The sequence below is a fragment of the Halictus rubicundus genome, chromosome 14 (assembly GCF_050948215.1).
Source record: "Halictus rubicundus isolate RS-2024b chromosome 14, iyHalRubi1_principal, whole genome shotgun sequence".
NCBI classification, from domain to species: domain Eukaryota; kingdom Metazoa; phylum Arthropoda; class Insecta; order Hymenoptera; family Halictidae; genus Halictus; species Halictus rubicundus.
Window position 1 is genome coordinate 3,004,484 of NC_135162.1, and position 27,256 is coordinate 3,031,739.

At 35.4% G+C, this 27,256-nt stretch overlaps 1 protein-coding gene across 2 annotated transcripts in view; it reads right to left on the reverse strand.

Annotated features, from left to right (window-relative positions):
* Positions 1 to 27,256, reverse strand: part of LOC143360931 (neuronal calcium sensor 2) — a 602,579-nt gene that overhangs the window by 329,162 nt on the left and 246,161 nt on the right. For both annotated transcript variants that reach the window (XM_076800137.1, XM_076800139.1), the window contains exon 3: positions 5,453 to 5,498. The gene's annotated coding sequence lies outside the window, so the exon portion shown is untranslated. The remainder of the gene's footprint in view (positions 1 to 5,452; positions 5,499 to 27,256) is intronic.

A 27,256-nucleotide genomic window follows, 5' to 3' on the forward strand; every position in this document is an offset into this window, starting at 1 on the left:
CCAAAATTAACGGTCCGCCGCTGATTGTGGTGTATGCAAAAGTTTCAGTCTTTTCTCAGTTTTCTTTTATTCATACACGACGTACGAGGTACATATATTGCCAGCCGATAATGAAGTTGATTATTTCAACGCACCGATAGCAAACAAATAATTCCACAAAAAAGCGGAGTATTATACACATTATGCATTGCATAAGTGATTGAAACAAACGAAAACTACACCGAGTGATTTGGTTAAAATTTTCTTTCATTACAAACGGCAGGACTTATCGATTTATCAAAATTCAATTTTAGATGAAATATAAAATTACAGTTGCGAATTAAATGTGATTCTTATAATTGTAGTTTTATACTTACAACGTACGTTTTATACGTTTTCTCTGTCTATGACCTAGAATGACTTTGAGAAATTATAGTCGCTGAATTCCTCATGGGGGGGGGGGGTATCATCGTAGGTGTTAAAAAAGGAGTGGTCTCATTTAAAAAATAAAGGCGACCTTAAGCTCTCAAAAAAGAACAAAATAACATATTTACAAACAAATACTATTATGGCATCGCGTGAGCCCCCTTTCAACGATTCAACTTTGTCGTCAAGACGTTTGACGTATCTTTCAAAACAACAAAGATATTTGAAGTGCAAAAGTTAGATGACTCACCCTGTATGTTCTATCAAGAATGAACAATAATAAGAATGTATCAACATTAATAAGTATGCGCAAAAATAGTCATGTTATTAGTTCTACCTTAATCTAATAGCCGAAAAACGACCTCTCCAAATAAAACTACTCCTTTAAGAATTTATTCAGTAATATAAATTTAAATTTATCTAGGTTAACATGTTCCTTGGTGCAAATACGAAGATACGGATTGATTTTGATCAATACTTTTTATTTTTTTTTATTTTATTTTCATGCAAGGGGTCACAGTTTTTCTGATGTGCTATGGGTTTCATTACATCTTATTCCCTAATTGTCAGACGAAAATTAGCAACATGTGCATGCAACTCTATTTACACCTACACGTATATTTTTAGTCAGTGTATATATTATTAACACTTTGGATTGCCATGTCGGTCACATATGATCGACACAATTTTTTTACTAGACATCTACTTAAATCAAATTTTATCAAGTACTCTACGAGGTATGAAAATGTTACGAAAATTATTTTCATGATAAACTTTATCTTGTTTATTCTTGTATTATTAAATAAGTTGTTTCCATATTGTGTGACTTATACAGGGTGTCCCAAAAATGTTGTACTTCCTTGAAACGGATGATTCCTCAGACCATTTGAAAAAACTTGTCCCTTTACAAAAATGTTCTTCGCGGCTTTGATAAAGAGCTATTACAGCAAAATGTGGGACTCTACTAAAGAGTGCGGCTATATCAAAGGGATCCCGGTTCGGCGACAGCTACCACTGAGCGTTGGCATTGGCTGAGCTGAAGTCCATCCGCAGTAGCTGCGCTGTGATTGGTCCGTGTTTTTCGTTAATAACTTCTTAACAAAGCCGCGAAGAACATTTTTGAAAAGGAAAACATTACATCAAATTGCGTTAGGAATCACTCCTTCCAAGGATATACCACATTTTGGGACACCCTGTATATGTTTTATATAAGAAAAAATAAATTACCAGACCAATCTAATGTGAATCTGTGTATGTTACACACACACACAAATATATTTATATGCAAAACGATTATTGTGAGACTTTTCAGTAAGCTTTTAATTAAGTTTATATAAACGGCAACTGGAAGAAAAAAAGAAATAAGGAAATCTATGAAAATTCAGTTATATTTGACGTATTAGCGCATAGTTCTTACACTCGCCTATTGGAACTTTAATATTCCTTTGCACGTCCCTATACATATACCTGGGCACTCGAAAGATATTGGAAAGTTTAAGTGAAAACAGATTTGCATTTTTCAATATGCTTTATTCAAATATATTTCAGCGAAGAAATGTTCAGAAGACTCTGTGACGCAATATTATGTTGTACATACATATGTATTAGTAACACAGAAGCACTGCTTTGGTACGGTTCAAATATTCTGTTTCAATATGACAACTACCAGAATAAAAATCATAAAACCGCAATATTCCAACTCAGCGTGAAGATATCAAATGCCTTGGCTCTTCGCTGCATATAGAACACAGCAGAATAGTAGTCAATAATAATACTGACAATAATTTATGCTAAAATAAAAGTAACGCTCATGTTTTCCATTATTTTTGACGAATTAATGCTGATTATCCCGTTCTCATTTTTACCATATTGCTTACTTTTGATAGAACACAACCTTGACAACTCGCTTGCTCATGAAATTATAGGTACAACCTATAATTTATGCGCGAGTCGCCTACAAGTACTTGTATCCCAATAAGTGATAATCACCAGCGAATATAAAAAATAATGCGACAAAAAATCAGTTTATTGTAAGATTCGGACTTGGAGCACGCTTCGGTTACGAGAACTAAGAAATCAATATCCTTCTACGTCTCTACAATGTGTCTGCATGTAGCGATGTTATGACGTACTTGCTGCCAAGGTAACTAAGGACCTATAAATTAGATCGTTAAGAACGACTAATTGAAAAGTTGTGCTGCTTGATCTCGCGCCGATATCGCGTGTGACAAAAAAAAATCAGAAGAAACGAACGATAACGATAAAACGGAAACCTGTTTTTACGAATATTGACGCTTTCAACAAACATAAATTATTGTAATAAATTAATAAATTTAAAACGTAAATTAATAAATTAATTAGAATGTTTTATGGGTGAAATATATGCCGATTAACATAATTTTATTAATTTTAGCTATTTCATTCTTTGTAGGTACAATCCTTTTTGATACGATTATTTCAAAAAGAATTTAAATTGTATTTTATTCAAAATGTTTTTCGTTTCTAGCTATAACTCACTTTTCTGGCACTTACTTTTCTCTTACTAGGTCTTCTAAATCAAAGTCAGCAGTTTTAAATCGTCGATATATTCCAAACACCAATATTCACGTGTCTTGAGCAATGGAGTGGACTTAAAATAAGTTTCTGAGGATTAAATTTTGACTTAGGGGACCACAAGTTTTGGACTTTTTTTTATATATAGTCCCGTAGATTTTTACGAGAAAATGCCAAAAATCCCAGTTTTAATGTGAGGAACTCTCTGTTTCAAAAGTTATGCATGTTTATAATTGTCCGATTTCAAGCATTTTTGACAGGTAAGGGCGCCACCATGTTGGTATGTACTCACCGTCGCGCGTCGTCTAATGAGTGGAGCCTCTAGATAGCACCACAAACACGCTGTGATGTCGATAACGTAGAGTGGCTATCTTTGAAAGGTTATTCGAAGCTATCATCGAACAGTAATTAAAATATACAGAATCATATACAGGATCTCAAAGAGAAAGTATAGGTCAAGATGGTCGAGATTAGGTCCGTAGGAGGGGCACAGACGCCGGTCGTTAGGCCGTCCCGACTACGCTTGAAAGTATACGTTATCGACATCACTTTTTGCTGGTGGTGCCACCTAACGGCGCCGATCATTAAACGACGCGACACGCTGAATACAAACCAACGTGGCGGCGGCCTTACCTGTCAAAAACGCTTAAAATCGTTCAACTTTAAACACGCATAACTTTTGAACCAGTGAATTCCTAATATTAAAACTTGGATTTCTTTCCGCGTTAAAACAATAAAATCTGTTACCATTAGTGTGGTGTCGTGTCGCGTCCCGTGTTAGGTACTCGGATCACGACTAGGTTTGTAACTTGGTTTAATAATTGTAAGTCAAAACTCAGGAGGACACGTTTGCTTTATTGGTAAAGGCAAGACTCGGCTTGATGTTTCCAAATCCGACTCGGCTGAGTTTGGAGTTGTTCGTGAATTCGTGAGAGTTTTACAACGAAATAATTAGTGTTATCGTGTATAGTGTTAGTATAGCGTTACTGTTATAATTAGTTTTGTAAAGAAATTTCATACTTTCTTCACTAAATTTTCTATTTCTATTTATTTATGCTTGTCTGTATCTACATATTCCATACATGAAGAGAGGTTTCTACACATTGTTATAGCATTCTTGAATTTAATCCTCATATTCAGAACTGAAAGTAAACGTCTTCGGTCAATAATTCATAGAATTTTACAAAATACTAATATTTTTGTAATATCGTGTAGTAAGAAGTTTTGAAAATACGAGTGAAAATTGTATTCATTAACATAATCCAAAATAAGATATGTTGTTTGTTTCTACATTGAAGATAATCTATTTTTGTTTAACTCAGTACTTAATACCACAATTTTTTATTGTTTATATTGTAGTCACTTTTACTACTAGTCCAGTGTTGTTGGACATAGATAATGTTATACAACTCCGCCATTTTGTATTTTTATATAATAAAAAACATATGAAAATAAAGTTAAAATGTTCTTTAGTCTTCCTTAAGAAAGGGTTTTTTTAACAGTATCTTTATATGCGAAAAGAGTTAGATTAACTCCATTTTATTACGCTTGGAAGGTTCCATACCCCCTTAATTTTGTCCTTGACTATATGTGGCCGAAATTACAACATCTGCTTTATCTTTCCCCAACCGAACCGAAGATGGAGAATCTCATAAATCTCGAAATGGTCAGATAGGAATTAGTTCCTAACGATCCTCGGAGAACGATACGACAATTTCGAAACTGGATGGAAATTCGCTGCGTTACCAAATTCAACCAATTAGAGGACACAAGGAGGAAACACATTTGGGCCAAACTAAAAGGATATTACAACTTTATAGCACAACACTGATGAAACTAATAATCTCATCTACAAATCAAAGTTCATTGAAAATTGTTACAGTTACAGTTTAATAAAAAAATAATCATTAAGGAAAATGGTGAACGGAACAACTACATCTACTATTCGAATAAAATATTATTGAAATTTCATTAGGACATGTTGTATTTCGAATACTTCCCAATATGAATTTTTATTTCTGTAATATATTTTAAATTTAATATTTAGTGACAAGGTCTGGTGATTGTTACTATTTCTAAACTGCTTTCATGCCTCGATTGTTGTTTTACACTTCAACGTCTACAAACATAATTAATTAATAGACTTTGTTATGCCAGAACTTCCTAACGTGAAGGCTATTCATTTTAACTTGGCAAAAATTTTTCAACTTTTTTTGAGAATTCTATTTCGATTTTGAACAGTTTGATATCTGATACGCTGCGAAAGAAATACTATAGTTCAATATCTATAATTGTTTATACAAATTCGAGATAGACAAAATAATACACCTTTCCCACAGCGCTTAAGATTATTCCTTTTTTTTTTCATATCTTGTTAGATCAAATAAAAAATATGATTATTTACTAAGAAATATTACATACCACATATTTCATACATATTTAGATATCCTTTCTAGAATTCATGAAGAAAATATTCATATAATTGAGCACTAACCTTATTGGGTGTGTTGAGAGCATGTTGCAGCCACCAAACGCCATGCCTGAAACAAATAAAAATGAAAAATGTAATAAATTTACAGCCTAATATATACACTATTACAGGTCTACTACCTAACCCAGAAACTAGTATTAAAACAAAGGTAGCTGCTTTTTTGTAGACAAAAAATAAAGAATAAAAATGATCAGCTTTCATCTCACTCAGTTACCATAAACATAAATTTTGAAAAATCTGCAGTTCGACTTTTATGATACTAACTATAATAAGTTAGTATTTAAATTTTAGGTTTAAAAGTTATATTATTACTTCACTATTTTATTAGGTATACACTTGTAACTAATAGTACTTGTATGTAATTTGAGACGGTGTACAGTAAAAATTCTACTGAAGTCACTGCCGACGTTCCCTACTTATGACACTCGAACACCTCATACCACTCAAGAACTCATACCACTCGTGTCGCGGTCACCACATTGTCGGGTATATCGGTGTGAGACCCGAAGACCACTACTAATCCAATTACAAAACTTCTTTATTTTTCATTATTTTTTTATGAAACTTTTACCAACATATTCGTGGCATTTTTCTGATTAAAATGAAACCAAATATGACATAATTCCGATAATATTTACCTGTATAATGAACGATGAAAGTTACTTTCCATAACAATTACATTGACGGAAAATTAGTGTAAATGTGATCCAAATTATATCGCGTTTGGTATCATTTTAACCAGAATAATGCCACAAATATATTGGTGAAATTCTCATAAAAAAATAATTAATAATAAAAAAGTTAAATTTTTCATTTAAAAGCCTGCGCTCACGCCAGTCTTTGATCTTTTCCGAACGCTTCGACTCTCTGCGTCTCTTTCTTTCCCATACGCTGTCCTCCTCTGCGTTCGAAACTTTTATCGCTTGTTACACAAGTAAATAACATCGGAATTATATCATATTTGGTATCATTTTAATCAGAAAAATGCCACGAATATGTTGGTAAAAGTTTCATAAAAATATAACGAAAAATAAAGAAGTTTTGTAATTGGATTAGTAGTGGTCTTCGGGTCTCACACCGATATACCCGACAATGTGGTGACCGCGACGGTTCTCGAGTTTCGCTGTCAGCACCTCCGTACAACATCGTATTTCAAACGCGACGCCGGCGAGTACCTCCGACGTTCCCTACAGAAGTCACTGAAAAAGAACCAAAAGAGTGACTTCAGTAGAATTTTTACTGTAGCATGTATGCGACAATACTATAAACAAGTTTTAGGACTTACAAGGGAACATATTCAGATGCGAAAATCCGATTTTAATGAAACTTATGGGAGCTTATAGTTCTTTGAAAAATATTTGACACGTGTTTTTTTTATCGGCAGACATCCACTTTGAAGGGGTGAAAACAGCCCTCAAAGTTGGGGGTCAAAACCATATTTTTTGAGATATCTCGGAAACCAGAGGTCGAAAAAATTTGAATTTTTTTTAAATTGTGTGTTTTTCAATGGGAAATGTAGTCGCGTGTTGGAATTTATTTCATAAATGTAGAACAAAATCAATCTATTATTTCTTTAAAAGGTAGGATCGATTGAACCGGCTATTGACCTGTATATGCATACATTGTATCTTCAGTTAATATACATTGTATGTTGTCCCCGGCATGGGACCCTCGATCTTCAGTTGTTAGTATTGGACTGTTGCTCCTCTGTTTCGATCTCTTGTGTTTCATTCGTAACGTTTCTTTCGCTGTGTAAAGACGTGTCTCACAACGTGCTTTTAGAGTTACCATTCTGATATAAATCTTATTTCGTATTTAATAATAGTGTGGTTTTCTTTAATACACATACTCCCAATAGGTTATGGGCCCAGGTTACTTTACATACCGTATTACGTCGTGTACCTAGTTACGTTGTGTGTAAGAAACATTTTCTGCAAAAATTAAGTTGTGAGAAAGTGCGTTTACCGTGTGTTAAATATCGTGCATAGACATAGTGAATTTAAGAAACTCAAAAAAGACGATGGATAAAGCGAGAAGGAATATTAAACCTTTCGACGGCGAAAAATATAGTACCTGGAAGTTCAGAATTCGCGCTTTGTTAACCGAGTTAGACGTAATCAAAGTGATTGATGACAACACCCCGCAAAAGCTAACTACGGAATGGATTCGGGCTGAGAATGTCGCCAAAAATGTTATTATAGAATATTTGTCGGACTCATTACTTAGTTTAGTAAAGAAAAATAATAGTGCAAAGGAAGTGTTGTGTAGTTTGGACGCTATTTATGAGCGAAAGAGTATGGCTACGCAGTTAGCAGTGCGAAAAAGACTATTAGCACTAAAACTTCAAAGTGACGCGTCGCTAATCAAACATTTTACGGTCTTCGATGAAATGATTTCAGAACTATTGTCCGCGGGTACACATTTAGAAGAAAGTGACAAAGTGGCGCACTTGCTATTAACATTACCCGCGTCTTACGATGGAGTAATAACCGCGATTGAAACATTATCTGAAGATAATTTAACACTAGAGTTTGTAAAGACGAGACTTTTGGACCATGAGGTCAAATTGACGAGTGAGAACCGTGATACCAGCCTAAAGGTGCTTCACGCCGAATTTAAGGGAAAGAAACGAGAATTCAATTTCTCAAAACCTCAACCAAAATTGAAACGATATAAGACAAACAGGAACCAAGAAGTGAAATGCCACCACTGTGGCAGAAAAGGCCACATTAAACCAAATTGCATTTATTATAAACGAGGCATCCAACAACAGAGTGGTGAAAGAAATAAAACTGTGCAAACCGTTCAAATGACTGAACCTGCGACAAATACGTCAACGCCCACGTCAAGTTTTGCATTCATGGTGGGAGATTATCAATCAGAAATGCACGGGACAAACAAAATAACCTTCCTCTTGGATTCGGGGGCATCGGATCACCTGATTAACAGGGAAGACCTGACCCAAAATTTCAAGGTGTTGCAAACGCCAGTACGAATTTCTGTGGCGAAAAATGGGACATACACTGCAGCGACAAAACAAGGAACGCTGAATGTTACTACTAATTTGGGCATCCAGGGAACCGTAGACGATGTATACTACTGCCCAGATGTGCCGTACAATTTACTGTCCGTTCGAAGGATCCAGCAGGCGGGCATGACAGTTGTTTTCGACAAGGAAGGCGTTAAGATAAGTAAAAATGAAAATGTCATAATGTCAGGTAAGCCCCTAAACAATTTAACTGGCATAGAATTTTTGATAAATACTTTTCCTACTGTCCATGTCTCTAGAACGGTGAAAGATAATTATGAATTATGGCATCAGCGTTTAGGCCATATCGGAAAATCAAAATTTTTAGAATTAAAGAATAGAAAAATGTTTGCTGATATAAATCGAGTAGAGAATGTTGTGGTTAACGACAATCTTTGTGAAGCTTGTATAAACGGCAAACAAGCGCGATTACCATTTCGAAACTCGAAAGATAAGAAATATGTAAAACGACCGTTATTCATTGTTCATTCAGATGTTTGTGGTCCGATCACTCCTACTACAATTAACGAAAAAAATTATTTTCTACTGTTCGTTGACGAATATACCCACTATTGTGTAACATATTTGATGTCACATAAATCAGACGTATTTTCAATGTTTAAAGATTATGTTGCAAAGAGCGAGGCACATTTTAATTCTAAAGTAGTAAACTTGTATAGCGATAATGGCAGGGAGTACTTGTCAAACGAAATGAAAGATTATTGTGTTGAAAAAGGCATTACATACCACTTAACAGTTCCACGAACCCCACAGTTAAATGGTGTATCGGAACGTATGGTAAGGACGATAACAGAAAAGGCTCGAACTTTAATTGCTGGAGCTAGTTTGTATAAAGTTTTCTGGGGAGAAGCTGTCCTTACCGCTACGTTTTTAATTAATATAACTCCGACGAAAGCCTTGAAACAATCAAAAACACCATACGAAATGTGGCATAACAAAAAGCCACAATTAAGATATTTGAAAGTGTTCGGTTCAACAGTATATATACATAATAAAACTAGACAATCAAAATTCGAAGAAAAATCTTCGAAAGGTATTTTAGTTGGTTATGAACCGAACGGGTATAAAGTGTGGAATGTGGAAACTGCTAAGTTTGTTATTGTGAGAGATGTAATAGTTGATGAAACTAATTTTTTGATATCAAGGCCTGTAATGGTACAGCCTGAAACTGATGCATCTGACGTGCAGTCAAATTCAGTAGATAATCATAAATCTGATAGTACTAAATCAGATAAATCTCCACCATTAAATACTGTTATTGAAAATGTCGAATTAAGTCGTGGACTTAATAAATCTGTAGTTGAAGCAGATTCACACAATGATACTTCCATAAATAATCATCGAAAAAGACAAGTACCTTCTGAGTTAAGAAGAAGCGATCGAATTAAATGTCGACCAAGTGTTTCATACAATGAAGACAATATGTCGGACGATTATCTTTTATGTGCTCAATCGATTATTTGTAAAATCCCTACATCATATAGGGACATTGAAAATATGAATGATAAAATTCAGTGGGAACAGGCTGTTACAGAAGAGATCAATTCACTTTTAACAAATAATACGTGGACCTTAGTCTCAAGGCCTGAACATAAAAATATTGTTGATTGTAAATGGGTGTTCACAGTTAAGAACGATGAATTTGGAAACCCATTGAGATATAAAGCTCGACTTGTTGCTCGAGGATTCAGTCAACAATATTTAGAAGATTACAATGAAACCTTTGCACCGGTTGCTAGAATTTCTAGTTTTAGATTTATATTAGCTTTTTCAAACCAGTTTAACTTGTTGATTCATCACATGGACGTCAAAACTGCCTTTCTAAATGGAACGTTAAAAGAAGAGATATATATGAAAGTTCCTGAGGGAGTTAATTGTGATAATAATCAAGTGTGCAAATTAAATAAAGCGTTGTATGGATTAAAGCAAGCAGCCAGATGCTGGTTTGAAATCTTTGAACAAGTTCTTCAAGAAAAAGGGTTTAAAAATTCACCTGTTGATAGATGCATTTATATTTTAGATAAAGGAGATATATCGGAAAATATATATGTTGTGTTGTATGTAGATGACCTAGTGATTGCAACCGCAAAAATCGACACAATGAATAGCTTTAAGAATTACCTTAAGATAAAATTTTGCATGACAGATTTAAACGAAATAAAACTTTTCTTAGGTATTAAGATTGAGAGAAATGGAAGTAGGATAAGTTTGGATCAAAGTGCTTATATTAAAACGATTTTGCACAAATTCAATATGTCAGATTGTAACCCTATTAATACGCCTCTTGAATATAAATTAGATTACACGGCATTGAATTCCGCTGAGGAGTATGATGCTCCTTGCCGAAATCTTGTCGGATGTTTGATGTATGTGATGCTGTGTACGAGGCCTGATTTAAGCACAGCTGTTAATATTTTAAGCAGATATCTGAACAAAAATAACAAAGAACTTTGGCAGTGCTTGAAAAGAGTACTTAGATATCTGAAAGGTTCGCAAAATATCAAATTAATTTACGAAAGAGGAAATTATATTAATCTTCTGAGCGGTTACGTTGATTCAGATTGGGGAGGCAACGATTTAAATGATAGAAGAAGTACAACAGGATATCTGTTTAAATTATTTGAAAGATGCACAATATGCTGGAACACAAAACGGCAAGCATCTGTAGCAGCTTCATCTACAGAAGCTGAATATATGGCCCTCTTTGAAGCTGTTAGAGAAGCTCTTTGGTTGAGATCTTTGGCAAAGGGTTTAAATATAGATGTTTTGCAATCAATTGTAATCTATGAGGATAACAATGGCTGCATTAGTATTGCTAACAACCCAACGAATCATAAAAGATCAAAACACATAGATATAAAGTACCATTTTTCTAGAGAGCAGGTTGAAAAAGGCATAATTAGATTGTTACATATGCCCACAGGTAGTCAGCTGGCCGATATTTTGACCAAGCCGTTGCCAGCAGCCAGGTTCCTAGAACTGAGAAATGGACTGGATTTGCAATAATAAATTAACTATATTAATATTGATAATTTTTTTGTTTGCAAGTAATTACAATTGTTATTCTTATATGTGTATACATACATGTGTGTGTATGTACTGGTCTGATTAGGTTTTTCTGGGTTTCCCTAATCCTAAGCAACAAATGTTGGACCATATGTAATTAGCCCCAGATGAAGCACAAGGAAGACATGTCTTTGCTAGAATAATAGATTTATTTTGAGGGGGCGTGTTGGAATTTATTTCATAAATGTAGAACAAAATCAATCTATTATTTCTTTAAAAGGTAGGATCGATTGAACCGGCTATTGACCTGTATATGCATACATTGTATCTTCAGTTAATATACATTGTATGTTGTCCCCGGCATGGGACCCTCGATCTTCAGTTGTTAGTATTGGACTGTTGCTCCTCTGTTTCGATCTCTTGTGTTTCATTCGTAACGTTTCTTTCGCTGTGTAAAGACGTGTCTCACAACGTGCTTTTAGAGTTACCATTCTGATATAAATCTTATTTCGTATTTAATAATAGTGTGGTTTTCTTTAATACCCATACTCCCAATATCGCGCAAGAAAATTTTAACAAAAGTTTTTTGTTTAAACAATATATTAAAAATTTGATTTTTTTTGCAGTTTCTTTAATTTATTGTTAGTTCATTTTAATGTAAACTTGGGTGTGTGATCTTTGATCCAAAATAGGGGATACATGTTTCAGGATTTTCTTTTTTTGCCATTTAACAATAATTATGCATAATGGAAGATAGTCTTGCACCTGGCGTGCGTAGGAAGGAATTCTGGCTTGTTTCATCGAAATATAAGCATTTCGTATAAACGTGTATAGTATTTCAAACAATACCACTGGGTTATGCGTCGTTTATTGTTTTATTAGTAGCTAAAGAAGGTGGCGCAGGTAGCAGCGTGACGCGGTGACGATCATTTTTATGATCTACAATTGTCGAGGCTAGCAGGAACAATTTATGATACGGACGCGGACTTTCTTTTGGGTTTGTCGAACCGGTCGACAGTTGGTGTGCACATGTTTAGGAATCCTGCAGCAATTCAAGGGTTTTTCCGGTACTTCGACGTGTCATAAAATTGTAGCCTCGAACGGTGATGGCCAGGGTGAAGGTAATGGGTTTTTATTTCTGAGACATAAGAAGACCATGAATCCACGTGATATTATTATTATATTATTATTATTATCATATACCACTTTTATATTATAATTATGTATTAATTTGACATTGTCATTATGTATTGCTTTTGTACTATCATTACGTATTATAATTATATATTATTATGTTTTGAAATAAAATATTGTTAAAATAAAGTATTGTTGCAAACATTTCATATCCTTTAAGTATAAGTTTACTTCTAAGTTTAAAGCAGTTTAAAGTAATCGCACAGTCATGTACAGTACAGTAGGTATATGTGTATGTGTATATGCGTATATGTGTTAGTTGGGGGAACCAGGGAACTAATCTAGATGGGATTGCTAAGCTCCGCACCTTATACATTTGAGATTAATCTCCCTGGGGTCCAGCAAGGGACATACATCGTCCAGGAGACGACCATACATAGACGATACGTGCCATACATAGAATAGGACAGCGAAGCTCGAGTGTTGGACATACAGTCTTTCATTACGTCTGTTCACAACACTTTCGAATTTGTTGTTACATAGGTAACAATTTTTGTTCATTTTTGGTTACACAATAAGTAATTATTAATAATCAGACGCTTGAGCACTCAGCTGTAAAGTCTACTTAACAAAATTTACTTAGGAAGTAATTATGTTTACTATTTCTGAGATAATATTCTACTTTACTTATTATTTCTCACTTTAACGATTGAGCTTCACCAAGTTTGTATAATTTAGAAATTGTAAAATTTGTGTTAATACGTCTTTATATCACTATTCTCATGATAAACAAAAAGATAGATCATGTGAAAAATAGGTGGCACAATATGTACAAAAACCAACAATTTATTTTGCTATGAAAATAATCTTATAATCAAGATAAATAATTTTGCAATCTATTGCATCGCAAATTATTAAAGTAATCGACTATCAATACTTAAAATTCTTGCATTGTATTAAAATGTGAATTATTTTAATTTGACTCATAGTACGTACTCCGTAAACCTTTCGCATTGTTAATATTCCCAAATTAATTAATACGGAATGCAGAAATATATAATTTAGAATTAAAAAAGAACTTGTATTAAAATTTAAAAATATATGTATTAAATATTCATACATTAGAATGTGTATTACTTCATTGATCATATTGGTATGAATATTGCGCGTGTTACGCTGAGAGTGATTTAAAAATATATCTGGCACTGTACGAGTTCAGTAATGTAAATTAATTTGGGCAAGAAGTAGGCCAAGCAATACCTCCTATACAACTGTTCTGCTTCTTAGGAAATTGTCCTACATTCTACGTTGCTCAGCTTGTCTTTAAAGATTATTGGAATTCAAAAATAACTGCGACGTGGAGATAACATTAAATACGGCATGTACTAATAAATAATATTAATAATATTATTATTATTATTATTATTATATATCGTTTATTTTAAAGTGGTCGCATTAACAGCTAGGTCATTAGCGACCACATGGTTTACAATCGAATATAGAAGAGAAGGTTACGGTTAATATTTACATTATGACATACCCCACATTGTGGGGTACAGCAGAAAACAAATTTAATAAATAATATGTATGCGGAATTTATGATGAAAATTAACTGTTGTCCGTTCTTTGTTTGTGATCTGCTAATTTCCGCGGCCAAGCCCAATTTACCTTTCACAACCAAAATTTACGTTTTATCGAATATTTCAACATTCACGTTTTAAATTCTTTTTATATAAATATACGAGGTTACATTCCTTTGCCGCATCATGCGGGGTTCTAACAGCGCGCGTTCTGGCGAATTGTAGACTGTCGGCCAGTGTCGGAACCCTTCGTGTGGGTTACCTTCCTCTTCGTTGTAATGCGTGTGTGAGTGGTTGAGCGTGTTAGTCGCGCAAGATATATTTTGTTTAAATAAGATATAGTTTTTCTTATTACCTAGAGTGTCCTGCTATTTACATTAATTTCTATTATTGAAAGTAAAAAAATTACTCAGGAGTATGCCTATGAATTTGTAAACGACTTGGATTTGTCCATTCAGTGTTTATTATTATACATTGAAAGTAAACTTTGAGAATAATGGAAATGTGCAATTAGGAATTTAAATAAAATACATACGTGAAAAAGCTAGTGATACACAGCTTATACATATGTATGTTTATAATTTTACTCCTTGCATGATATTAGCTAAAAAAAGGTATGGTCTCACAGCTACTTTGTCTAAAAACTTAACATGCTTTAATTTTATGCAAAAATGATTCCATGATATTGTTTCATAATTAATAAATAAATTCTTCGTAACAGTGTGTGTATCATGTATAGTAATTCCGGGTGAGATCATTGTTTCAATTTTAAAGTGCTTTGAAAGATATTAGAAAAACAAAATGTATTAAAGCACGAATTTTTTAGCCGTAAACGCAACAAAACACTACTAAAACCTACACATATTTATTAAACATAATTGGACTATGATATGCGAAAACATGAGTCATGTCACTCAGACAATCTAGGTTAGATGACCTTATTCATAGGATGCAATTTCCTTTGTTTTTTGTATCAAATCTGTAGGAGGCAGGTGTGTGTGTGTGTGCTTGTGCGCGCGCATACGAGAGCGTTGACGGCGTTGCGAGCGTCGTGAAGAACAACAAGCGGTACCGACCGCGAGAACGAGCGGCAACTTTAGACTATTTACGGTGACAACCAAATTGTTTATCAAAATCTAGAATGTTCGATGGAGACCGATATAAAAGGACGCGTCCGTGCCGCGGGAGCGATTTGCAAAAGAACCATTGTTACGATACGATCCGTTTAACGATTTTGTATTTTTCTCGACGTGCGAAGTATTTACGTGATTCTCTGTGATAGACATCGTGCATATTTCTAATAAAAAGTGGTTATTTAAACATATTGCTCTTACAAATCTATGATTATTTTTTAAATTTTATCTTCACATTACAATCTACATATTTATCTTTACTAACATATTTCTTTATTGTAGATATCGATTAAATTTACAATGTTCTAATATTTTTGAAGAAAGAGGGCCATCATGTCTTGTTTTACCCTATACAACACTAAACATTAGTTTCATATGACAAAACGTTGTTCGCAGATATCATTTATTCCCATTTACTTGCGAATTTGTTGATTACTTTGAAAAACGTTTTCAATGAATTCGCGATTCTCGTTATCGTTATTGAATTTTGTCACATGCAATCTATTTTGAAGAGCACAGGAAGAGTGGCAATCAGTTTGCAGACGGATCGACAAGTACCGTAGTTGCGAGAAAACATGCCATCTAAACTTGAAATTCTTTTTCTGCGTCATTTTTGTGGTACACAGTTCTCCACCAGCATGAACTAAAACAGAAATTCTTGCGATTGATGCATACAATACTTTTTCGGTGAAGTTTTTTTTATACTCGGTAAATTCATTGAACTTGCACATACATAAGTACCTATGTGTGCATCTTCAATTTGGTTGAACTACACCCTGACAGCCTAGAAATTTTCAACTTTTTTTTATATAATCTCGTAGATGTTGACGAGAAAATGCCAAAACTCCAAGTTTTCACGTTAGGAATTCAAGCGTTTTTGACAGGTAAGGGCGCCGCCATGTTGGTATGTACTTAGTGTCGCGTGTCGTCTAATAAGCAAAGCCGCTAGGTGGCACCACAAGCACACAATGATGTCCATAACGTAGATTTAGCAGACAATCTTACAAAAGAAGCCACTAAAAACGCTTCATCCCACCATCACAAAATACCCTACACAGATTCTAAGGAGTCTTTCAAAGATAAAATGTGGAACGAGTTCCAGCCCCTTCTCGGATCTCGGTTTCACAATAATAGAGTTAAATACCACCAACAATTTTTGAAAACACAGGAAAACCTTGGTACAGAGAACATGATCTCCCTAGAAAGCTCATAGTACGACTTGGAAGAATGAGAACAAATCACGTCAACACACAAGAATCCCTAGCAAGACTCAACATAATAGAACATTCCACTTGTGAGTGTAATTAGCCCATTCAAGATACAGTGAATCCGCTTTATATGTCTTTTTTTTTGTGGAACTACGTCGCGTGTACGACATATCGGTAAAAAAGAATATATGAAATGCCGACTGAGGATGGTAAGAAGATTGAGTAGTAGCGGAAGAGAGAAACGAAAATTGAGAAAGAAAGCTAGCGACTAGACATGGTTGCCACATATCATCCTTCGGCTCACTGTTGCCATGTCATCAAACCCGTAAATGTACAGGCGACATTTCTTTCATTCTGTAGTTAGGGAAATAGGAGTATCATGATTATGATAATTTCATACCCAACGAGATAGCTTACTGATGGTACCCACTGTATGATAGTACGCTATTTACTTATATATTGGCACTGGATGTAAAAAATTTACAAATAAAGAAGCTGCAAAAATTATAAGAAATGCAACATCTATTTTTAAGAGAACGGTTGAGATGCGACCCATGGTTTCTTTCACAAAGTTGATCCTTATGACCAGTAGAACACGATTAAACAAAAAATTTTTGTTTTCTTAACCTTCATTTTTAAGGTCAAGGTCAATTTTGCGGGGAGTTTTTTATGTCAATTTCCACCAAATCGTAGGTGTAGAATCACGCTATGGTGGCCGTGACGTATAATTTTTTGACACCCTCTACAAGCGTTTCGTGAAACTGTTTCCTGCTTCATGAGCCCAATTCAGCCGACCAACACGTACTAACACATACATTGCCATGGACGCGTAGACATACGCAGCACTCGTTGTCACATTACCTCTGCAGTTTTTCGCTAATATCTCTGAAATGAAACTAGAACGGCGGTCACGTGTATGCAAAAGCTAAGGAAATCATTTGATTTATTCGTTTATTCTTAACATTATAATAATTTTATACATATTAACAGGACTTTCTTGAGCCGGAATTCACTTCCTGTCAGAAAGAAAATTATATTCAAATATCATGAAAGCAGCTTTTTCTATGCCACGAAGCGCATAAAAAATTAAACAAAATTTATCATATTTTTTTTACTTTAGATGTCAAATCTGAAGTCAACAAACAAACAAATACAAATTTACAACTAAAGACTAAATGTAAAATAAACTTGAATAATATCATATATTTAGATAAAAGTTTATAGAAATTTCCAAAGTTTACCGAGAAGTTTTATATACGTATGCCGGGTGGTTCACGAGAAACAGACCACCTAAATAGCTCCGTTAGGCTTAGAGATAGAAGAAAATGTTAGAGAGAAAAGTTTAAAAGTGGCAAATATGGTAATATAAAGAAATGTAACAAAATACATAGTAATAAAAGAAAATATTTTATTTGGCAAAAAAAGAATACCAACATTCGCTGCTAGGATAAGGAAAACTGCCAAAACCTTATCAGTATTCATAATACAAAAATTACATTATAAATATAATAAAATTATTACAGTACGATTTATAAAATTCACACAAACGTCCCATCAGTCCTCCTATTGGACTAGTCCGCATGAATCTCATCTGTAACATGACATAAGTAAAAACGAATAAACTATTGAAACATATAATATATAAATTTGTATAATTGTGTATACATACCGGGTCTGAGATGCGCCATCGGATGGTCTGGGATCCATTGGCAGCACTCTGGAATCTATCAAGGAAAACGAATCTGCAAAAATAAATAAATTCTAACCGCTGAAATAATCAGCGGTTCCGCACACTGTTTCACAGTGTGCGGCCCGACGACATCGCGTCAGGAAGCTCCAGCGATTCCAATGATCGCGAGGTGATGATAATAGGCTTTCTTCGCTCTATATCGGAGGGCTCTCAAATGGCCATACTCCTATTGTGTCGGCTATCCACTATTTCCGGCAGCATGCAATCTATGTAAAATCGCGACAATTTTGACTGCATTTCTTGCTGCCAAAATTTGTCGTCTCTATATATCTTTAGCGACATTAAGCCTTTGCGTGTCCAAACACAAAACAGGCAATACTTTTTTTGCGTTATGTGCACTTGATAAAAATAATAATTGTTTTTGTTCATTTTAGTGGCGGCATTATCCACAAATATTTTGCGTACTGGAGGTACTGTTTTTATCGCTTCTTCTGGCGATATATTTTCTGCCGTTTTTGGGCATTTTATTTCGACGATACCGTCGTCATCATCGATCACGCCGTCCGGAGAAGCACCCAAAAATGAGATTGAGGCATCTATGAAGGGGCCACATTTTCTTATTGTGATGCCTTCTTTCCGCGAGAGTTTTTCTCGGGCAATATCTTCGCACTGCCGCCCATGTTCAATGGTAGGCAGGTCCAAAACTTTTGGATATAACAGCGACTTTACCAAATTACCACACGGCGTTTTTTTCAAACGTCGGCACACTTTCCCGAAGTTCGATGCCGTGAGTAATTTGGATTTATACATTTGCCATTTTTGACTATTGGCTTGCTCTCTAGTTTCCTTTTCAATCTTTTTTCTATTATTCTGCCCATCGTGCAGAATCTCCATGTGTCTATCTTTCTCTAGGTTGAACACATGTTCCTCATGTCCGGTTTTTTTGCGCTGGGTCCGTAATCTTTGTCTCTCGTCGTCTGTGAAAACGGCTTTCGCGCCTTCTTCGACGAGCACTTTCGCTTTTTGTTTGTTTTTTCATTTTCCTCTTTTTTTCGTTTTTCCATGGCTTCCAAACATTTCGGCGGCTCCTTTCGTTTGGCTCGCATTATGCGGGACAATACCTCTTTTGTGTTATACTGTATAACAGCAGCGGCACATCTCGCGGTATACGATCCCCTCTGACTCCAATTTATCCTTTCAGCATGAGCTATCAGCGGACGGAAGATATCTTGAATCTTGTAATATATTCCGATTTCCATTAGATGCGGCACCATGTTTTCTTCGTCGGTGTTTGCGATGCGGTCGCAGAAATATCCGAGTCTTCGGCACTCTTTGTGCTCTCCGAAGACGTGGCTACGAATGTTCGTCAAATCCTTTTGCAAGTTATTTATCTTGCGATTGACCGAAACATTTTCCTTTACTCTGTATTCCGCAGCTTTCGTAATGTCCGTACGCATTCTGCGAACGCTGCTTTCCACGGCTTTTCTATATTTCCCAGGCGGAGTCATCTTCGCAATATCTTTCAGTTTATTACAGAAGTTGCGTAGCAAATGGTTCGTGCATTCAATCTTTTTCACACGAACCATCTCCGCTTTGTACGGATCACAATCCAAAATTTTCTTGTATACGCTGCTGTCGCCGTCAGCAATCAGTGTCGCATACACGAGACCTCTTTTTTTATGCTGGTCTCGAAGCATAGTCAAAGTTTGATGTCGTCCCCACTTTTTGAAGCACGAATGTTTTTTCGGCTTCTCGGTTTCTCTGGCAGCGTTGTGACAAATGACGCACATCTTGTCCTTTACTCCAGCAAATAAAACTTTTCGCGTGTGGTATCCAATTATTGCACCTACACCGAACATGGAGTCGTATTTTCCAGTACGGTAGGATCTCTTCATCCAACTACCGTCAGCCACGACGGGTATGAATGGAATTTCCGATGGTAAAACACGTCGCCTCTTTCCATGGCTAAACGTTTTTTTTTCTTCAGCTGCTGCTATCATTTCTGCTTCTGCAGCATTGGTGAAGGTCTCCACGATGTCGTCACGACATTTTCTGTACATCCATCGAGACATGCATGGAATGTTCATTGCTGAGAACATTTCCTCCATTTGCATGTAACCACCTCCACTAGTCATTGTGCCGGCGACCGCACTGGAATTGATATTCAATGTATTGCTTTCTGCGGATTCATTATTTATTTCCGCTTTGTATTTGCACATCTTGCATTCTATCAGTATTTTTGTCGCCAAGCCCGAGCGCCTCATGCCGGTTATAGTTAAATTGGCCATGGAACATTTCAAAGTTTCCGAATGGCTCTCCAATTTTTTCATCTCATCGAATATGTGCCGCAAATCCACAATGCTCAATTCGGCGATAGTGGATTTTTCGGAAGTTTCGTCCCGCGTTGATGACTCCGCGACGATACAGTCTGTGTCGCTGGTCATTGTTGGTGCCACATCCATCTTGGGAATATCCTCGATTGACTGCTCCCGCGCTTCTTTATGATGGACTTCAAGCTTGGCTACCCTATTTCCCGCTGCATGCGTACGTCTGAAAGTACAACATAACAACATGCGAAAAAAATATGCGATCATACCCTACCAAAAAATCTGAAAAAATTGAGAACACTGCTTGCAATATTTTTATATTTTAATGTCTGATTTTCAACCACAGTTTCTAACAAAACAAAATAGACAAAATTCTGTGATAAAAAAAATTTTTTTAATTTTTAAAAAACTATCCTTTAGCGTGGTCTCAGGACAGTTCTATCGCCCTGGTACGGGGTGAGGTTTATCGCACTCTCAAGTGCTCTCTCATTTCGGGTCCTTCGACGGGGAAAATCATACTGGCGCAGAAAAGGCTGACCGAGACGGGACTAACTAAAATATGGAAACACGTGTACCTGAGCATGAGCATTCGTAACAATATTGTTCTGACTAAAAATATAAAAGTTTAAATTGCCAATAATGCTAGATTCTCCATCCGCGTACATTGTAGGCTGTTGGTCGGTTGCTGGTCTTTGAAGTTCCGAGCTCGAAGAGTCGCGAGATATCGGTGCGAAACAACCATTGCGCCAACTAATTCGTGGCATTCTTCTGATTAAAATGACACTAAACACGGTACAAATTGGACTGTATCTAGTATTTTTATCCGTAGATTTATTCAAAATTTTTATTTAGATACTCTGGATAGCTCATCTGTAAGGGTAGTTATAGAGGAAAATCGAAAATCCATTCTGAAAAAAATCTGAGACATTTCGGATACCAAACCACATACTTTGAATCGTTTTCAGATTTTTCCGTTGCAAACTCTGGTTGTAAAAATCGAAAAAATGCAGATTTCATATGTTATGAAATGAAACATAAATAAATAAACAAATAAACGAATATAATAAGTAAATAAATACATCATAACATATGATTTCATATGTTATGTTATGAATTTTATGTTATACAATTTCATTATTATGCCGTCTTCATTTTACTTATATCGAAGGATATTACCAAAAACAGTGGTTCCGATTTTTTCAGATTTTTGCGGGGTTGGAACAGTTACCCAATACAAGCTAGAAATAGTAATACAAATGTACACTTACCTCTCTTTCATTATTTGTCTTACACTGTATCTTCTAATGGAAAGATGAAACCTGCTTCTTGGACACTCCCTCGCATGTTGTACCGTCGCACAGTGTGTCGTCCAATGGAAAAAAGTCCGAAAATCAAAGTGTAAGATCTGCAAATTTATGTATCCTAAAATGTTCGTAACAAAACGTAGTTTCCAAAACTGCCTTAAATTTTAACTGAATAAATCAATTTGTTATTAAAATTGAGGCTGAAACTTCACTGTCAAATTCCGCGCATTTTTGAAAACATGCGTCCCTCGCAAGCTATTTGGTTTTTTAATTTGATTTTTACAGGGTGTGTTTAGCATTATTAGACCTTTAATCTCCCAAAAAGTTTTTTTAAATTATCGCAGTTTGTCCTAATTTTTTATGTTTAACATTTATCAACTTTGATTAGAGTTTTAAAAAAAGTACATCAAAGTACACCCGTGAATTTTTTTACAGTAATTGGTGGCACTTTAAACTTTAATTTCGCATTGGTTTAAATCTGCTCACATTTGCTCAAGCGGAGAAAATATAAATATTATTAAATTCCAAGAAATAATTCAAGAAGCTAGAGAATTATATTTAAAACATTATAATTGGTATGTGATGCCGGTAACTACGCATAAATTACTTTTCCATGCAGTTGAAATTATTAAAAATACAATTGTTCCTATTGGCAAATTATCCGAAGAAGCTCTAGAGGCTCAACATAAAAATATAAAATATTTTCGGGAACATAATACCCGCAAGACATCAAGAGAAAATTCAAATAAAGACCTATTAAATCGTCTTCTACTGGAGTCGGATCCAATTATTGCCCATTATAAAAAAAAACATACGAAAAAAGAAAAAAAGGATTTTGCAGATATGAGAGACTATTTATTATTAAATGAAACATCCTACTTATCAGATTCCAACTCAAACACTTGTTCTGATGATAGTGAAGCAGAAGTAGTATAGTACGTACACATATTATTTAATAACATATTATCTATGTTAATTTATTAATTAATTAATTTATTCATTTTATTTATTTCTAGGTAAAATAAAGGAATTCTCTTAAGGATTCCTAAGTTTTAATTCCTCCTTGTGAAGATTTGAATAAGTAATGTATACAGTATTGTACTTTTTTTTTAAATTTTCGTTAACATTGTAAACTACGTTTTATGCAGTAAAAAAAACATAAGAATTTATTAAAACATAAGAGTTATCGCAATTAAAAAAAAAATTTTTTTTTAATAATTAAAAAAAAATTTTTTTATATACCAATCGATTCGCCTTTGCATTTTATTTCAAAAAGTATTAAGGTACTTTACTCGAAAATTTCATAATTTAAGAGTTATGACTTTTTTCCCGAATTCCCATATACTCGACACACTGTGCGTCGTGATGAGCGAGTTATTTGTTTACTTCCCGGGGCAACGGCCGCTTGTCCTAGCGTTTTTCGAGCGAACGTCAAAACATCGCACCCCTTGCGCTGTTTTTCCGTTCGCTCAGGTGACTCGCGCCGCGAAGATTGCGAGGCAACGCCTGTTACCTTTAAACATTCGGCGGCTCTCGCGTCCCCGCCGCTCACCCTTCATCCATCCACACACACACACATCCATTCATCCATCTCACAATAATTATAAATTAAAATAATAATAAATATATACAAAATTAAAATAATAATAAATATTACAAATTATTTTTATAATTTTATTTCTAGGAGTCCGCGGAGTTGGCCGAGGAAACAGCCGAGGAGGCCGTGGAGGCCGCGGATTTCTCCAAACCGAAACCGGTCGTGCCAAACCGAATCTTGTTGTACCGTAGGAAAAATACGGCATTACATAGGAAATAATGAAACTTTAATCGTCAATATCTCCAAAATTATTGAGTATCTGCCCCTATAATGGTGTATATTCGTGAACAGGACAACGAGATCTATAAGTGTGCAAAGTTTCAACAGAATCGGTGACCCGAAGGTCGTGGCCTCTTACGAAACGTGCAAGGGTCAAAATCTTCACAAATTGATGCTTCAATGGGAAAAATCATAGTGTTTACACTATTAGATCACCTTGTTTTTATGTTGCTCTTTCATTGTTTCTTTTGGTTGGTTTGTTATCGTACCCTTTGATCGATCAACTTTCTCCACTTGGCAGTAGAAGATTTACCAATATAATTCTTCGGTCAGAATTGAAACCTCTTGACCATTTAAAGCGCCGAAACTTTTCCGATTTTGCTTTGCAACAATTTGTAGATGATCCTGAATTTCATAAAAAAATTTTCTTTAGCGATGAAGCTCATTTTTGGATGAATGGCTTTGTTAATAAGCAGAATATGCGTTATTGGAGCGCAACAAACCCACAAGTGCTTCATGAGACTGCATTGCATTCACAAAAAGTGAGCGTATGGTGTGCGTTTCATGCTGGGGGTGTGATAGGGCCGTATTTTTTTGTCGATGAAAATAACCGCCATGTTACGGTCAATGGAGTTCGCTATCGTGCCATGTTGGAAGAGTATTTTTGGCCAGAATTGGATGGATTTGACATAGGGGATATGTGGTTCCAACAAGATGGTGCCACAAGTCACACAGCTGGTCAAACAATTGATTTATTGAAAACGAAATTAGGTAATCGCTTAATCTCGAGAAATGGTCCTGTCGAATGGCCGCCTCGCTCATGTGATTTGACGCCGTTGGATTTTTTCTTGTGGGGTTACCTTAAGTCAAAGGTGTATGCCAACCATCCAAGGACGTTAGGCGACCTCAAGAACAATATTCAACAAGAAATTAACAACATTCCGGCTGATATGTGTGGGAGAGTAGTTGAAAATTGGAGACAACGAATCGAATGCTGCCGTCGTGCCCGTGGAGGTCATATGAACGACATCGAATTCCACACATAATTCAATAAAAATGTAAAGTGTGTACTACAACCCTAATAAATTTCAGCGCGATATTTCAATTATTATGTGTTTGTTTTTTAACTTAAAGTTGTTATGTCCTTACTGAAAAACCCTATAGTTTATGGAAACGATTTTGTTGCCATTATTGATAGATATGCTGATGCACCAGACGAAGGCGTAAGGTCTGTCAATGAAGACGTAGCAGATTATAAATTAAAAAGTGTTTTGAAATCTGATCTCAAAAAACTAGATGACTGATGCGAGGGCTACTTGCCGTTTACTCATAATATCTATGTTAAAAACATTTCATGCGTCCGAGGCAATCGGGACTGAGCAGAGGAAGACATACATGGCGAATAGGAAGAGGGCAGTATTCGCTACAATGAACGCTCCATTAGGCACTTTCATGGTGTCTGACGAGTTTATGAATAACTATGCGCCGACTCTCCAGTTGACCCCAAGGTTGAAAAGGATTCTATTCCACTTTTGTTTTCAATACCAATCGAAATACCCAGAATTGGCTGTTGCACTGGTATTGTTGGGAGACGCTGCAATGACCAGCATACAAGCGATGATTCAGTTTATTTAAGGGGAGCCTCTAACTGAAGCCCATAAAGAGAGAATTATATGAGCCGTTCATTGCACAAATCGATTAACTCCATAAAACAAAAAGTTGAGAAATGCGATGAAATAATGTACATTGTTTTTTAAAATTCCCTTTATAATATGCCCTTTAGAATGCATAAACACAGATGTAGCTTTCATGTAACGGTATATAAAATTAACCCTTTGCGCTCGAAGCTATTTTAACTCCAACACGAAACATTTCCTCCGACCTAGAATATTTCCCTCCTATATATTTCTTGTCGTGTTATACATACGAAAATGTTGCAATTTACTCGTACAATACCGAAGTGTTTAGTAATTTATTCAGTACAAACACATTTAATAATGTAAAAAATATTTTGAATAATGATACAGCAATTTTTAGTGGCGCTTTACAGTCGCCATTCGAGTGCTAAGGGTTAATAAGAAAGAATAGTCAAAAAATAATCGTCAGTAATGTTGCAATTTTTATGTGACTGGTGGAGTTAATCGATTTGGCAAGTGAAAAAAGTAATAAAGTTAAATTCAGTGTTTAAATTTTTAAGTTTTTTATTACAGTGTTCCGTCCGATACGGAACACCGTACTTGGGGGTTCTCTGTGAGGGCGCATGGGGCACCGTACAGAGGTTTACTGCTTCCGCATGTCCGAGGGGTACCGCAATAAACCGCCGCTACGGGCCGAATTGGGGTAATTCTAAGTTATCGTTAAGGCCAGCACAAATCATATTTCGAACCGTCCCTAAAACTCTTCCAAGGCCAACATGTGCAAACCGTATTTTCCTTTACCTGCTGACTACCCCTATACACCCCGCTACTCCTTTCCAATCCTATATATTTGTCTCCACTTTCCTTAAAGAGCAGAGAAGCACACTAACCGTCACGCTTAAAACATCGAAACTGTATCTCGATGCTACTGTCAAAATACATTATTCAAACCTCCATCGACACTCGTTTCAATTAAGTTCTACAGTCCACTTAATATACATCTCGATAGGATTTCTACCACAGAAATTCCTCCGCGTCGTTTGATCGCCGCTAAAATAATTGTCGACGCCGCGACGTACATACATACAGAAAAAGTTAATTATTATATATTTTTATTACAGATTTTCCATAAAAATATATATTAACAGTTCTGTTATAATATATTATTTTTGATTAATTCATCAGCAATATAAATGATGTCTTCTTCATCAGCTGTATGTGAGGACTCGTCATTTCGATTTGTTGTCAAGTTTTTATAGTAATCATGTTTAACAGGAGGAATGAACTTTAGCAAGTCTCTATCATGTCTCTCCTTTTTTCCCTTGTCACAGTTCTACCTTTAGGATATAATAAAGGCTGATCTACATTTTTCAAACTTTGTGGTCTACCTGCTACAGATTTCCTTATATTTCTGAATTGTATGAGGTGGGGTTTGGACCTTTCTAACTATTCAACGCTTGCTAGTGCATTTTAGTTGCATTATTGCAACGATTTACATTAGAGTACGGAGTTAATCAAAATGGCCTCTGAAATCAATTATTTATTATTCAATGGCCAAAAAAATTTTGTCGTTTAATGGTGTTAATCTTTATTATTCAGGAAAGTTATTATAAATATAAAAAGTTATGCTAATACCAAGTGCTTTGACACTTAAATTTAAGATTTTTCAAAAAGTGGAGTTAATCGATTTGTGCAGTGAACGGCTCATATGGGAAGAGATTGATGAATTTATGGAGAGGGTAGAAGCTATTAAGAAGAAAATTGGAAACAGAGCATGGCCTTACTACAGAGTACTCTACCTCACAGATACAGCCCTGAATGCGAGAAACTTTCCCCATCTAGCGTCTTGTGCAAATTAATGCTTCAATATAGCAATGAACAGTTTAAAAGTGGTCACTTGTGTTTCCTAAAAGTCCAATCTAC